Source organism: Geotrypetes seraphini, chromosome 9 (genome assembly GCF_902459505.1).
Source record: "Geotrypetes seraphini chromosome 9, aGeoSer1.1, whole genome shotgun sequence".
NCBI classification, from domain to species: domain Eukaryota; kingdom Metazoa; phylum Chordata; class Amphibia; order Gymnophiona; family Dermophiidae; genus Geotrypetes; species Geotrypetes seraphini.
In genome coordinates, this window is record NC_047092.1 from 54,766,726 (window position 1) to 54,783,316 (window position 16,591).

General features: G+C 43.6%; 1 protein-coding gene across 14 annotated transcripts in view; it reads right to left on the minus strand.

Moving 5' to 3' along the window:
• The window catches only part of FOXP2 (forkhead box P2), a 979,918-nt gene that overhangs the window by 912,385 nt on the left and 50,942 nt on the right, over positions 1–16,591 (minus strand). For 11 of the 14 annotated variants that reach the window (XR_004540577.1, XR_004540578.1, XM_033957723.1 and 8 more), the window contains exon 2: positions 11,366–11,451. The exons of the other annotated variants lie outside the window; for them this stretch is intronic. The gene's annotated coding sequence lies outside the window, so the exon portion shown is untranslated. The remainder of the gene's footprint in view (positions 1–11,365; positions 11,452–16,591) is intronic. 14 annotated transcript variants of the gene reach the window in all.

Here is a 16,591-nt window from a genome sequence, read left to right on the forward strand (position 1 = left end):
CATGCAAATGAGGGGAGGGACATTCAAAAGGAGGGCAGGCAGTGATTCACTACACAAAATTTTCGATCCACCTGGGATGGCCGATCAACTCCTAAAGCGACTGCTGGGGACCAGTCGCACACCTCTCTGCCAACTCTCCTGCTCCATTGCTACCCTGCACTCTGCCCTGCTCTTGCTGCCTGTTTCAGGGGCTGCAGAAGCCTGGGGCAGGAGGGAGAGCAGTGCCTATTGGCTTTCCTTTTTGCAAGGAGAAAAAGCTTGAAGACTTGGCAGGGTTTCAAATTCATTTTCGGTACTGGAACCGAACCCTTTGTATCACTCTTGGGAGCTTCTGCTTCACTTCTATCGTAAACGCTTATTTGGAGCCTAACTTCTGGAGAGTGAGATCGCCGGTGCCAATCACAGATGGGACACCCGCTGAAGCTAGAATACACCGTGATGTTCCCCAGCGAGTAGCAGCCCCCAGCGATTCGATCGCTGGTGCTAATTACCCCGGTGAACTGACTTTAGGGAACCGGCAGTTGGAGATTTGACTTTTATTACACCCTGGATATGCAGCCAGAGAAGCTGGATCTAATATTTCAAGATCAGCAGCCAAGTACCTCATTACGGTCCAGAGTTCCTACTCTATGCCGCCTTCCCTGCAGTGCAAGCCTGTGGGTTTAAAACGGGGCTGCATGCCGCAGTGCAACCCCGCTTTAAACCTGCGGGCTCGCACTGCAGGGAAGGAGGGAAGAGGCTGCCGCCACCACTGGAAAGAGGCTGCTGCCACCGGAGAACAGGAGCAGGAGAGTCAGGGCACGGAAAAAATTAGTTTAAAAAAAAAAAGACACAAAACGCCTGCGCAGACCATCTGCAGGGAAAGCAGATGGTATGCGCATATGCGGGGATTGCACTCCTGCGATCCGGGCAGGCAGATGGGGACATTCTGCAAATTTAAGTTTCAAGAATTTGTCGGACCTGGCCAGGATCAGGCCCGATCAGGCAAGTTAGTGATTCTGGGCCTATGTTTCTATGTATTCAAAGAGAAACACACTGAATATTTGGGATGGGTGCAAAGTATGCAGAAGAATTTCATAATGAAGTTTGCATCTTTATTCTCTTTCGTACCTTAACTTCACTACAGATCCTTTGCAAAGTATGCAAAAAAATTCCATAAAGAAGTTTGCATTTTTATTCTCTTTTGTACCCTAACTTCACTATAGACCTACCTCTTCCATACTTTGAAGTAAGCAAGCAGCTTCACTCTGAAGTGTACCTTTTTCACACCCCTCCCCCCTCCCCCCACAGAATTTTCTTTGATGGCTCCTTCATTATCCAGGAAACTCCATTTAAAAGCTTTCAAAAAGTGAAATGTATTCATATTTGTTAATTTCCTTTCTTTGGCTCCTGCTAAACCAATCTATACCCCTTCCTACCAGCAGACCTGCTTTCAAAAGGTGAAATATATTCATACTTGTTAATTTCCTTTCCTTGGTTCGTGCTAGACCAATCCATATCTTCTTCTTATCAACGCTTCCCACCGGGCTCCCCCTTCCCCGTGCGGCCGAACCCCTGCTGACAGTTACATCTCTCCCTCCCATTAGAATGCTGCCGACTGCGAGACCGATATACCTTGCAAATGGCAGCGTTAGCAAAAATCTAATCAGGCCGCTTCGTAGCCTTCTCTTCTCCCTCCTGGGCATTCCTCTGCCGCATCATTGATGATGTCATCAGCAATGCGGCATACAGAATTCCTGGCCATGAAGTAGCCCAATTAGATTTTTATAGACGCTGCCATTTGCAAGATATATCGGTCTCGCAGTCGGCAACGTTCTAATGGGAGGGAGAGATGGAAGTGTCAGCAGGGGTTTGGCTGTGCAAGGGGGAGGATAGAAAGATGCTGCACGGGGGGGGGGGGGGAGGAAGAGGGGGGATGGGAGGAATTGAAGCCGAACTTGTATTCTATTATGATGGAAAGAAGAAAGAGAATGGACAGTAACTGCAATTCACAATTTGGCTATGGTGAATTACATACAATAAACAGATTTACATTTCTACATTAAAGAACTATAAGGGTTCTGCTGCACAAGGGATGGGAGGGAGGGTGGGAAGGCACAGGGGGATGGGTGAGAGGGGAGGAAAGATGCTGCACATGGAGGGGGGGGATAAAGTTAAGAGAAAGAATTGGGATGGAGGAGAGGCAGGGAGAGATGATAATTGTACATGAAAAAAGAAGACCTACCCCGAAAATAAGACCTAGTGCGTTTTTTGGGCCCAAAATTAATATAACACAGTGTTTTATTTTCGGGAAAATACGGTAGAGACAACGATACTGAGCTGTTCAGTTACATCACCACTGTGAGGGCTATTGCAGACTGAAATCTTTCAGTATGCTATTGCTAAACAGGATAGGTGTATACCTACAATAACTCAAAAGAATCAATGCAAAACAATGTTTACACTTTGCAACTAAACCTAAACAATCTCCCTGGACTCTCAGGAAGCAGAGTGAAAGTAAGAAATCCCCACCCCCACTCTGCTGCTATCTTCCAGGGTGAGTCCTGATCTGGTCTAGTAGGATTCAAGGAAAGGAAAATTAAATTAAAAGAAAATTAAACAGGAATGAATACATTTCACCATTCTTTTCATCCTGCGGGTCCAATCCATACAAATGGACTTGCTGAGTGGAGGGCTGAGGAAATAAGGTGATGTACCTACAGAGGTGGAGCTATGGGAGGGAGAGGGAGAGATGTTGGACTCAAGGAGGACTGAGGGGAAAAAGAAAAAAAAATGCCAGACTTGCAAGAAGGGGGGAGAGAGAAAATGAAAAAGTTGCTACACCTGCAGGGGTAATAAAGGAATAATGGAAAAGTGCTAAACCTGCTGAGGATTAGAAAAGAGGTGCTAGACTTTCAGGGAGAAGGGGACAAGGAAATACAAGGATATGGAGGGGGAATTGGGAGAGAGGAGGATGCCAGACCATGTAGGGAGGGAGAGAGTAAGAGATATCCTGACCTGTGTGGGATGAAGAATGGGAGAGAGATGATGGGACCTACAGGAGATGCAAATAGACAAAGACTGATACCGTGCTCCTTTCTGGGTTGTGTAGGTGGCAAACCACACTTAACAGGCTTTCACTTCTGATATGCAGTTTGCTGTTTACATAATCCAGCAAGAAGCACAGCATCAAGAATTTTTGTAGTTACATCTACTGCGGCCAGATTTGATTTCCTCCCCTCGAATCACTGCCCTCTAACACTGAAGGTGAACTTTTTTGAGGGGATGGAGAGAAAGAGGGAACAGATTGCTGCTGCATCATAAGGAGGAAGAGGACAGGAAGGGTAGATGAAGTTGCTGCACCAAATGACTGGAAAAGGGGAGGGCAGGGAATTATTAAGCTATCAGGGGGAAGGGGGCACAGAGAGGATTGTGAGTTGCTGCACCATAGCAGTGGAAGGGAAGAGAGGGAATAGGGAGATATAGACCATAGGAGTGGATGGGATAGAGAATTGCTCGGCTTCAAGTGTGGGTAGAGAAAGAGAGGAGACTCTAGGTGTGGGAAGGGGAGAGAGGAGAGATGTGGAGAGGATGGGTTCCTAGGCTTGATAGACCATTGGGCTGACCCCAGTAAGGCTATTCTTATGCTCTTAAATGTGTGAAGAGGATGGTGAGTAAAGAGGGTAGAAGTGTAGCAATGGAGAGTGGATGAAAGAAAGGACTAAGAGGTCAGGGAAGGAATGAGACAGAAGAGCTAGAAGATGAAAGAAGGAAATGGAAATTAGACAGATGACAAATGACCCCCCCTAGGAACTCGCTATCCCAGACACAGCCAGCAACAGCAGTCCTCAATCTGTCAGCCCACCCTCTCAGATGTAGCAGACAGACACAGGTAAGACAACTTCTGCCTGCCTGGATATCTAGACTACTTTTGTGACAGTTTTTGGAACATAAGAACTGCCATCTCCAGATCAGACCTTCAGTCCATCAAGTCCGGCGATCCGAACACGCGGAGGCCCAGCCAGGTGTACACCTGGTGTAATTTTAGTCACCCATATCCCTCTATGCCTCTCGTAAGATGTGCATCTAGTTTGCTTTTAAATCCTAGAACGGTGGATTCCGCAATAACCTCCTCTGGGAGAGCATTCCAGGTGTCCACCACTTGTTGCGTGAAGCAGAACTTCCTGATATTTGTCCTGGACTTGTTCCCCCTTAGCTTCAGTCCATGTCCTCTTGTCCGTGTCACATTGGACATTGTAAATATTTTTTTTTCCTGCTCTATTTTGTCGATTCCTTTCAGTATTTTGAAAGTCTCGATCATATCCCCCTCGCAGTCTCCTTTTCTCAAGGGAGAACAATCCCAGTCTCTTAAGTCGTTCCTCATATTCCAAGTTCTCCATACCTTTTATTAGCTTCATTGCTCGTCTCTGCACCCTCTCCAGCAGTTTTATATCCTTCTTTAGGTTGGGAGACCAATGTTGGACACAGTATTCCAAGTGTCGCCTGACCATTGCCCTATAAAAGTGGCATTATAACTTTCTCCAATCTACTCGTGATTCCTTTCTTTATCATGCCTAACATTCTATTTGCTTTCTTTGCCGCTGCTGCGCATTGTGCTGACGGTTTCAGGGTCCTATCTATCAGTACACCCAGGTCCTTTCTTGTTCACTCTTACCAAGAGTTGCACCTGACATTCTATACTCGTGTTCCTTGTTCTTTCTGCCTAAATGCATTACTTTGCACTTTTCTACATTAAACTTCATCTGCCATTTCTCCGCCCATTTCTCTAACTGACACAAGTCACTCTGGAGTTCCTCGCTATCCTTCTGCGATCTGATTGCCCGGCATAGCTTTGTGTCGTCTGCAAACTTGATGATCTCACTGGATGTTCCTTCTTCATTGATGAAAATATTAAATAAGATGGGCCCAATTACCGAGCCCTGGGGCACACCGTTAGTCATTTTCTCCCAGTCTGAGAACTTTCCATTTATGCCCACTCTCTGCTTTCTGTTCTCCAGCCATTTGCCTATCCATCTTAGTATATCTCCCTCTATTCCATGGCTTTGTAGTTTCCTGAGAAGTCTTTCATGTGGAACCTTGTCAAATGCTTTCTGGAAGTCCAAGTATATTATATCCACCGGTTCTCCACTATCAATTTGTTTGTTCATGGTCTCAAAAAACTGAAGTAAATTTGTCAAACATGATTTCCCTTTCCTGAAGCCATGTTGACTGGCTCTCATCAGGTCGTGTGTATCCAAGTGCCAGACTATGCTATCTTTAATCAGTGCTTCAACCATCTTTCCAGGGATAGACATAAGACTCGCAGGTCTGTAGTTGCCCGGTTCTCCTCTTGATCCTTTTTTGAAAATTGTTGTGACGTTCGCTATCTTCCAATCGTCCGGTATCTGTCCAGTTCTAATTGACAGGTTGGCAAGTTTTTGCAAAAGCTCTCTGATTTCAACATTCAGTTTTTTTTAAGACTCGGGTGAATTCCATCAGGTCCAGGGGATTTGTCATTTTTAAGATTGTCGATTTGGTAGTATATCTTGTCCAAGTCCACTTCTACTGTGGTAAGGCTGTCCTCTATTACTCTTTTGAACACTTTCACTGCTTCTGGTATTGTTGCGGTGTCTTCCTTCGTAAAGACAGATGCAAAGAAGGAATTTATTCTGTCTGCAATTTGTTTGTCCTCCTTGATGTACCCTTTTCTTCCCTGATCATCCAGCGGTCCCACCGCCTCTTTTGTAGGTTTTTTTCCTTTTAGGTATCTAAAGAAGGGCTTGAAATTTTTGGCCTTTTGCGCTATATTCTCCTCATAGTCCTTTTTGGCATCCCTCACCACCTTGTGGCATTTCTTCTGATCATCTTTGTGTTTGTTCCAAGCTTCGGTTGTTTTCGTGCTTTTCCATTTTTTAAAGGAGTCCTTCTTTTCTTTTATGGCTTACTTCACTTCTCTAGTAAGCCATGCCAGTTTTCTTTTGCCTTTAGTTTTCCTTTCTTTAGAAATCCGCAGAATGTAGAGATTTTGTGCTTCCGTGATAGTATTTTTCAGTAGGGACCATGCCTGATCTACCATCTTTTTCTTGAACCGTTGTTTCACCATGGCTCTCATGCTATCGTATCTTCTCTTTTTAAAGTTTAAAGTTGTGGTTAAGGTTTTGGTACGTTTCCCTTTCCCGATGTCAAGTTTAAAGTTGATCATGTTATGATCGCTCGTCCCCAGCGGGACCGTGACTTCTACTTCTTTTGTCGGTCCCGTAATGCCATTTAGGACCAAGTCCAAGGTGGCATTTCCTCTCGTCGGCTCTCCCACCATTTGTTCCAGGAAGCAGTCCCCTAGCGCTTCCAGGAACTTGGCCTCCTTGCCGCAGTTCGAGGTTCCCAAGTTCCAGTCTATCCCCGGGAAACTGAAGTCTCCCATGATTATTATATTACCTGTCTTACATTCTTGTTTAATTTCTTCTATCATTTCTGTCTGTCCTGGGGGTCGATAGTAAAGGCCAATTTTTGTGTCTGCACCATTGTGTCTAGGAATCTTGATCCAGAGGGACTCCAGCTTCTCTGTCCTTTCCGTCGTAGCCTCTCTAACAGTTTCTACTCCATCCTGAACATGTAGGGCAATACCTCCACCTTTCTGCCCTACTCTATCTCTTCTGTATAGTTTGTATCCCTGTAGTACTGTGTCCTATTTGTTTTCATCATTCCACCATGTTTCTGTTATGCCAATGATTTCCTGTTCTGCCAATGATTTCCTGTTCATCGTGTCTTGCTATTGTCTCTAATTCTCCCATTTTGTTTCTCAGACTTCTAGCATTCGTATACATACATTTGAGTTCCCTTTGTGTTACCTTCTTGGACTTTCTAAGCTTAGCAGTCTCTACTGTTTCTTTATATTTTGAAAATAAGCCCCATAGGCATCTCACACACCGAAAAATAAGTGTCACTCCAAGCAAACCAAATGCTTTTCTTACATTTTCACTATTTGTCATTCTGCATTGCTCCATCTATTCAAAAGGGTAGTTACAATATGGAACATATTAATTAATGATGTTTCAAACACACATTATTTGTGCCTACATGACACATAATTAAAAATTCATTATTATTATTATTACTAGTAAGCTCTTTAAAATGCATAAGTTTCAAAGTTAAAAATTATAATTTCCAAACTACAAGAAAACAGTTTTTCTACTATAAATGACCATTGAGAGATAGTCACAAAGTTTTATCAAATTTTTTAATGCATAGCTTTATTTTAATAATGGATTCACTTCTACAGTGCAAACACATTGGCATTATGTGCCACCCTTTACTGCCAATATTTATAGCTATACTTCAAAATACTGAAGGTGGAAATGGAAACAGTGCCATCATGTGATATTTTTCAGCGTATTTCACTTCAGTTATATCTAGACAGACTGTAGCTGCTTTATAAATTCAAGATTGCCAAGAAAACCACTAAAAGTAAACAAAATGTGTTTTAGAACTTCAGCATATTAGCATTTTTGTCTTAAAACTGTACAAATGTGATTGAGAAAAAAAAATACATTTCATTAAGTTAAAACAAAAGTTACACCCCAAGCTTTATCACTGAATGCTGCTTGAATCAGATTAACAGCTGTTAAGCCAGTCATACATGGGGCATTTAATTATAATCAATATTTAAATGGCCAATTTGTAAGAGCATTCTCCATAGATAATGCAATGTTCACTCAGAGAAAGGTCCTTTAAAACTGCCCTATCCACATACATTTAAAAGAAGCAGTGCTTTACTGGACTGCAGACTATCCAACAAAGAATGCTCAGTGAGTTCATTAATTTTCTATGCATACTTCCTAGCAAGAAATTTCTACCTGCAAACTCTTGAGTAGTTTTACACCTGAATTCCTTACCAATAAAAATTATTTCTGCAAGGGAAACTCCAGAGAAAAACAAGTGTTCTCTATGAACAGCAGGATGCAGCTCCTTGCAGATTGGGCAGGTCATTGAATGAAGATCATATGGGTAGAAAGTATGCCAGAAATGTTCTGATAGCCTAGATCAGTGTCTCTCAAACATTTTTAGCTCTGGCACACTAAACGGAGTAGGTGTTTTATGTGGCACACTAAACAGAGGAAATGTTTTTTTGCGGCACATTATAATTGAAATTATAAAATTGTAAAACCTGCAAAAATATTAACCCATCACCCCATCCCCTTTTTACAAAACCGTGCAAGAGGTTTTTAGCGCCAGGTGACACACTGAATACTTTGTGCTGCTCCGAAGCTCATAGGACTCTATGACCATTGGAGCAGCGCAGAGCATTCAGCACACCAGCCAGTGCTAAAAACCTCTAGCGCAGTTTTGAAAAGTGGGGTAAATTTGAGAATTATTTATTTAAAGTTCTTTAAGCTCTGTATGGATAATTGTAACAACAGTGAAATTAAAGTAGAAACATAGAAACATAGAAATAGACGGCAGATAAGGGCCCAAGGCCCATCTAGTCTGCCCACCCTAATGTCCCTCCCCTACCTTTGCCCTGTGAATAGATCCCATGTGCCGATCCCATTTGGCCTTAAAATCAGGCACGCTGCTGGCCTCAATCACCTGTAGTGGAAGACTATTCCAGCGATCAACCACTCTTTCAGTGAAAAAGAATTTCCTGGTGTCACCTCGTAGTTTCCCTCCCCTGATTTTCAACGGATGCCCTCTTGTTGTCGTGGGACCCCTGAAAAAGAAGATATCTTCCTCCGCCTCGATTCGGCCCGTAAGATACTTGAACGTCTCGATCATGTCTCCCCTCTCTCTGCGCTCCTCGAGTGAGTATAGCTGTAATTTGTCAAGCCGTTTTTCGTACGGAAGATCCTTGAGTCCCGAGACCATCCGGGTGGCCATTCTTTGCACCGACTCCAGTCTCAGCACATCCTTGCGATAATGCGGCCTCCAGAATTGCACACAGTATTCCAGGTGGGGCCTCACCATGGATCTATACAATGGCATAATGACTTCCGCCTTACGACTGACGAAACCCCTTCGTATGCAGCCCATGATTTGTCTTGCCTTGGACGAAGCCTGCTCCACTTGATTGGCAGACTTCATGTCCTCACTGACGATTACCCCCAAGTCTCGTTCTGATACCGTTTTTGCTAGGATCTCGCCATTAAGGGTATAAGACTTGCATGGATTCTGGTTGCCCAGGTGCATAACTTTGCATTTTTTGGCATTGAAGTTGAGTTGCCATGTCCTAGACCATCGCTCCAGTAGGAGTAGGTCGTGCATCATGTTGTCAGGCATTGAATCTTCGTCTGTTGTGCATTTGCCCACTACATTACTCAGTTTGGCGTCATCGGCGAATAATGTTATTTTACCTCGAAGCCCTTCTGCCAAGTCTCTTATAAAGATGTTGAATAGGATTGGGCCCAAGACTGAGCCCTGTGGTACTCCACTAATCACCTCCGTCATTTCGGAGGGGGTGCCGTTCACCACCACCCTTTGGAGCCTGCCTCCAAGCCAGCTCCCAACCCATTTTGTCAATGTGTCACCTAATCCTATAGAACTCATCTTGCTCAGTAACCTGCGGTGTGGCACGCTATCGAATGCTTTGCTAAAGTCCAGGTACACGATGTCCAGGGACTCCCCAATATCCAGCTTCCCTGTCACCCAGTCAAAGAAGCTGATCAGGTTGGATTGGCAGGATCTCCCCTTAGTAAATCCATGTTGTCGGGGATCCCGTAGATTCTCCTCATCCAGGATCTTATCTAATTGGTGTTTGATTAGAGTTTCCATTAGTTTGCTCACTATCGATGTTAGACTCACTGGTCTGTAGTTTGCTGTCTCCATCTTTGAGCCTTTCTTGTGGAGTGGAAAGACGTTAGCCGTCCTCCAGTCCAACGGGACGCTGCCTGTACTAAGGGAGAGGTTGAAGAGCGCGGACAGTGGCTCCGCCAAGACTTCACTCAGCTCCCTAAGCACCCTGGGGTGCAGGTTGTCCGGCCCCATTGCCTTGCTAACCTTGAGCCTTGACAGCTCACCGTAGACACTGCTGGGCGTAAACTCAAAGTTACTAAACGGGTCAACTGAGCCAACCCTTGTCTGTAGCTGAGGGCCGAGCCCTGGCGCTTCTCGGGTGAAGACTGAGCAGAAGTATTCATTTAATAGTTGGGCTTTTTCCGAATCTTTTTCCACATAGTCTCCGTCTGGTTTCTTAAGACGTACAATCCCGCCTGAGTTTTTTCTTCTTTCACTGATATACCTGAAGAAGGATTTATCTCCCTTCTGGATGTTTTTTGCTAGAGACTCCTCTATGTGGAATTTAGCCTCCCTGACTGCTGTTTTGACGGCTTTTGATTTGGTTAGGTAGTCTGCTCTACAGTCCTGCTTCCCCGATTGTTTGTAAGAGATGAATGCTTTTTTCTTCTCCTTGATCAGGTCTGAGATCTCCGCAGTAAACCACTGTGGCTTATTGTTCCTTCGCCGTTTACTTACTGATTTTACATAGCGGTTTGTTGCTTCTTGTATGGTTGCTTTCAAAGCTGACCACATGTCTTCCACGTTATCGGTTTCTTCTTGGCTTTGTAGCGCCTGGTGAACGAAGTCTCCCATTTCTTTGAAATTTGTGTCCTTGAACTTGAGGACTTTGGTTAGTGTAGTAGATTTAGTAAAACCTTTCCTGATATTGAACCATACCATGTTGTGGTCACTGGAGGCCAATGTGTCGCCCACCGAGACCTCTGTGACACTTTCTCCATTGGTAAGTATCAGGTCCAGTATTGCCTGATTCCTTGTCGGTTCCAACACCAGTTGCCTGAGGCTTGCTCCTTTCATAGAGTTTAATAGCCTCCTGCTGCTGCCGGAAGCAGAGGTAAGTGTAACCCAATCCACATCGGGCATGTTGAAGTCACCTAGCAATACTGTGTCCCCACGCAAGGTGATATTTTCTATATCTTCGATTATTTCCATATCCAGGTCATCCTGTTGTCTTGGGGGTCTGTAAATTACACCAAGATACAAGCATTTGTCCTTCCCTCTGGCCAAATTAACTCAAAGGGATTCCCCAGTATACTGGACATCCGAGATTCTCGTGACCTTAATGTCATCTTTAGTATATAATGCTACACCCCCTCCCATCCTACCCTCTCTGTCCCGGCGAAGCAAGTTGTAACCCGGTATGACCATGTCCCACCCGTGGGAGTCTGTGAGCCAGGTTTCGGATATCGCCACCACATCCAGGTCGGCATTCCTTATTTCTGTTTCCAATTCCAGGATCTTGTAGATAAAATAAAATTGTTTTCCACTGAACTGGTGAGTTCACTGGAAAAGATCAGCTTTCTTTACTTCCATCTGCTGGTAGGAGTGCATATCATCCACTCATTCAGAATATGGTACCAGACCACAAAGAAATAATTACCTTTGTTTTTCAGCGCTGAGTTCCATTTTATGTGATTTAAACCAGGTAGTGATATGGGATAAGTTCTCATTGATAGAGTGAATATCCTGAGGATTAATAAAATCAATGTTAAGCAAATGGATATCATTGGTATAAAAAATGGAAATTAAATTCAAGGAATATAATAAACTAGCAAATAATCAACTTGATAAGAAATTTATGGATTATTATTATTATTATTATGTTCTTATATCCCGCCATACCCAAAGAGTTCTAGGCGGTTTACATCCATTACATTAGGATCCGGTCTGAACCCGGATTTACAAAAATTTTGTCGGAATTGCAGGTAGCGTGGAAGGAAGCAAAGTAGTTTTAGCACAGGTTTATCGTAGTTGGGTGAGAAGATAAAATGGAGGGTGTGGGAAACCAGAGGAGGGGGGGGAGAGGGATGTGGGGGTGGGGGGGTTGGAGTGTATGCGGGGGGTGAGGATTAAGGGTCTTGTTCGCGGAAGAGGTGTGTTTTGAGAAGTTTTCTGAAGTCTAGGTAGGTCGGGGCCTCTAGCATCATTTGGGCTAGCCAAGGGTTCAGCTTGGCCGCCTGGAAGGCGAAGGTTTTGTCGATGAATCTTTTGAGCTGGCATGATTTTATGGAGGGGAAGGTAAACAACTGGATTCTGCGGGATTTCTTGTTGGTGCAATACATGTTGAAATGTGGGGAGAGGTATTTTGGTGAGAGACCAAATACTGTCTTGTAACAGATGCAGGCGAACTTGAAGAGGACTCGGGATTCGAAGGGTAGCCAGTGCAGTTGGTGGTAGAAGGGGGTGATGTGTTCCCATTTGTTCAGGCCGAAAATTAGGCGGACAGCTGTGTTTTGAATCAGTTTTAGTCTTCTGGTGATTTTCTTTGTGGAGCTTAGGTAGATGATATTGCAATAATCCAGTATGCTGAGGATAGAGGATTGAACTAATAGTCGAAATGCAGTGTCATCGAAGTATTTCTTTATGGTACGGAGTTTCCAGAGTGCTGAAAGGCCTTTCTTGACAGTGAGGTCTGTGTGATTTTCTAGGGATAGATGTTTGTCAAGCGTGACTCCTAGTATTTTTAATGTTTGTTCGAGTGGGAAAACCAATCCTTTCACCTGGATTGTGGTGTCTTTGATTTTGTCTTTGGGGGTGGCTAGAAAGAATTTTGTTTTGTCTGGGTTGAGCTTTAGTTTGAAGGAGAGCATCCAGAGTTCTATCTGGCTGAGTATGCTAGTTATGTAGTTGAGAAGATCCTGGGATAGACTGGTTAGAGGGATGACAATTGTGATGTCATCTGCATAGATGAAGAATTTGAGCTTAAGTTTGTGAAGGAGGTTACTGAGGGAGGCGAGGTAGATATTGAATAGGGTGGGGGATAAGGGGGAGCCTTGTGGTACACCGCAGGAGTTCACCCAGCTGTAGGAGAAGTTGTCATTTTTGTGTACCCTGTAGGATCTGTTTCGTAGGAACCCTTGGAACCAGCTGAGTACCCGGTCGGAGATTCCAATGTGGGCCAGGCATTCCAGGAGAATAGTGTGGTCAACTAGGTCAAACGCACTGCTTAGATCAAATTGTAAGATCAGGGCGCTGGAGCCCCGACTGAAGAGTATGTGCAGGTGGTCTAGTAAGGAGGCGATGATGGTCTCTGTGCTGTGGTCCGTGCGGAAGCCCGATTGATTGTCGCTTAGGATATTGAATTTTTCCAGGTATGCGGAGAGTTCTGCTTTTACTGCCCCTTCCGCGATTTTGGTGAATAGTGGTATGTTAGCTATTGGTCTGTAATTGGAAGGTGCGTTGGAAGAGTCCTTTATGCTTTTTATGATTGGGGTTATTAAGATATGTCCTTGTTCTGGAGGGAAGTTTCCTGCGGATAGTAGGGAGTTGACCCATAGTAGCATGTTAGCTTTGAAGTAGATCGGAGCCGTTTTCATCACATTTGGGGGGCAAGTATCTAGTTTGCAGAAGGATTTGGTGTATTTGTTGTAATATTTGTTGAAGGTTTTCCAGTCGATTGTGGTAAGTTGGTTCCAGTTTAGGTCGGATCTAGACCCTTGGTCTGGTTTAGCTATGTCGATGTCAGGGAGGATGGGAAAGAGCTCCAGGGGATTGGTCTTGGTGGGTAGTGCTGATCTTAGTTTTAGGATCTTGGAGTTGAAGAAATCCGCTAGGGTGTTGGCGGTTAGTGTTGAATCTTCCTGGTTGTTAGTGAGTGTTTCAATGTTGTAAAGGTTATTGACGAGTTTGAAGAGGTTGCTGCTGTTGGATGTGATGTTTCCAATTAAGTGTGAGTAGAATTTTTTCCGTTTTTCCTTGGTAAGGTTTTTGTAGGTTTTTAGTTTGAGTCTCCAGGCAGTTCTGAGTTCCTGGGTTCCTGACTTTATCCATAGTCTTTCTGACTTTCTGAGGTCCCTCTTTAACAGTAACAGCTCTGTGTCGAACCATCCCTCCTGATTTGTGGTTCTGATGTGGCGAGTTTTTAAAGGGGCTATTTCATTTAGGATGTTAGTGCTGTCAGTGATCCAGGCGGACATGAGTTGATCTATTTCTTCGTCTTGTTTTATGTGGGTGTCATAGCGAGACCAGAATTCCTCTGGGTCTATCTTTCCTCTAGTAGTGTGGGTTGTGATGTTTCTTGTTTTGTTGTTTCTTGAATGTTTTTGTTGGCAACCCAAGGAAAAGTCGCATAGTCTGTGGTCGGACCATAGGGAGTCTGTCCAGTTGGCTTGTTTCCAGTATATTTTTGGGTCGGTTAGCTCGTTGGAGGAGAATGTGACCAGGTCTAGCTGATGGCCCTTTTGGTGAGTTTTGGTTGGGGGGGGTTTGAAGAAGCCTAGTTGGGAGGTGAGTGACCAGAAGTCGGCAACTTCTGGTTGGTCCGCTTGCTCAAGGTGGATGTTGATGTCTCCGCATAGAAGGTTGTAAGGACTTGTTAGATAATTAGTTAGTAAGGCGTCAGCGAGGTCCTCTTTGGCTAGGGACCATTTTTGGGGTGGGATGTAGAATAGAGTGATAGTTAGCGAGGAGGCAAGGGATTTAGAGGTGAGTGAGATGGTTAATATTTCTGCGTTGGGAGAGGATTTGGTGTTGAGTGCCGTACAATTAAGCTGATCTCTGAAGATTATTGCTAGGCCTCCTCCTCTTCCTCGAGTTCTGGCCAGGGAGAGGATCTTGTATCCTGCGGGTAGGCAATCTTTGATTATAATATCCTTGTCTGATAGTAGCCAGGTTTCGGTGAGTAGTATGAAGTCGGGGTTGGTATCCGTCAGCCAGTCTCTGATTAGAATGGCTTTGTTCCTCATGGATCTAATGTTTAGGTAAAAGCCTAGTAGGTTCTGGTGGTTTGGGTGGTTGGCTGGGGCATAGTGGGAGTAGGCCAGTTTTTTTAGTGTTCTAGGTTTTTTTTGAGCTGGGTTTGGTGGGTTTGCGGGGGGGTGGAGGATTTGGGAGCCGTATTAGGTGAGAATGTGGGGTGTGGGGTGTGAGCGTGGGTACTTTGGGTTTTGGAGGGCGATATAGGGAGAAGTGGACAGGGATGGTGGTTGTGTGTGATGGGTCAGCAGAGCAGATCCTGAGGGTGATGAGATATAGTAGGAGTAGTGCTACGCATTGAGGGGTGTTTGGCCTTGCCATGGTGACACGCTCGTGGGGGGGGAAGAGCGTGGGGTATGGTAGTAGTCGGAGGGGGGCTGAGGGGGGGATGTGATGCAAAGTTTGGCAGGTTTCAGCGGCGCAGTGGACAATATAAAGCTGAGCCGGTTACAGCGGTGCCAAAGGCGGTACAAAGTTAAGCAGGTTGCAGCAATGCAATAGATCGATGTAAAGTTAAACAGGCTGAACAATTTTAGCGTGTGCGCGCGGTGCAGTAGGCGGTACAGTACAATGTAAACAATGTAAACAGTAGGTAATACAGTACAGAGTTGCGCAGGTTACAGCGGTGTGTTAGGCAGTACAAAGTTAAGCAGGTTGCAGCAATGCAATAGATCGATGTTAAGTTAAACAGGCTGAACAATTTAAGCGTGTGCGCGCGGTGCAGTAGGCAGTACAGTATAATATCTGATCTAGTTATTATTATAGATATGGCTGTTTTTGAACAGGATTTTATGATGACATACGCTGATCTTCCAATTTAACTGAAGTATTGATTTAGAAGTACAGTACATACAAATATCACAAAGTCAAAATGGATTACACTAGAAATCCTATTTATTCATGTTAAATTTGTAAATTAGTTACAAATACATTAATCAATAATTAAAATATATAGTACATAAACTATGATTTTAACTTTGTCAACATTTTAACAGGTTTTCTACTGAATTAAAATCTGCCTTTTTAAATTTTCATAACAATAAGCTTCAGATAAATGAAGAAGAGTATGCAGCAAATGGTCCCTACATTATTGCAATTTTTTTCTTTTTAACATAATTAAATAGTGCCTGCAGGCAACCTACTGCTGTGAAATGGACGGAATGTGCTCTTTGAATGGCTGTAAAGAAGAGATGTCACTTATGATCATTTTTCAAATTTCAAGTTATTAATCTATTGCATTCTATATTTTCAAAGGACAGACATTAAATGTGTACAAAAACATTTCAGAACACAAAATCCCAAGTCTATTTAGTCAAGTTAAATAAATTTGCTATTTTTAAGATCAGATACAGTGCACTAAAGAATATCATGATTTTTATATATTCATTCAAATTTGATATTTCACTTGATTACACTTACATAACTAACTCCCCTTTTTACAAAGCCATCATAGCCACTGCCAAGCTGCAAACACTCTGACACGCATTAAATCCCTGTGGACATTGGAGCAATTACCGCAGCAGCAGTCACTACCATGGTTTTGTAAAAGCCCTAAAAGCCAATTGCAGGCAATAGGAATATTAGAGATATTGTAAACTTTACAATAATGCACCTAGATAAACTGAGATCATATAAAATGAGCCAAATTGCACCTATCAAGGGTAAAAAAAAAAAGTCACAGGTAACTTGCAATAATAAATTTGAAAATACTTTCTGTGAAAATATTTAAATTGCTTATGTGTTGTTTCATAGAATCATCTCAAGTGGTGTATAAACAGCCATACTAGTACTATAAAAATTATTTCTATCACATTCTCCCCATTACCTCTTCCTCCACTCCAAAGCTAATTCCCAGCTACTCAGCAACCTTAGAACTTTCTAGAGAAGGGAAGAATAATTCCTAAATTTTCCA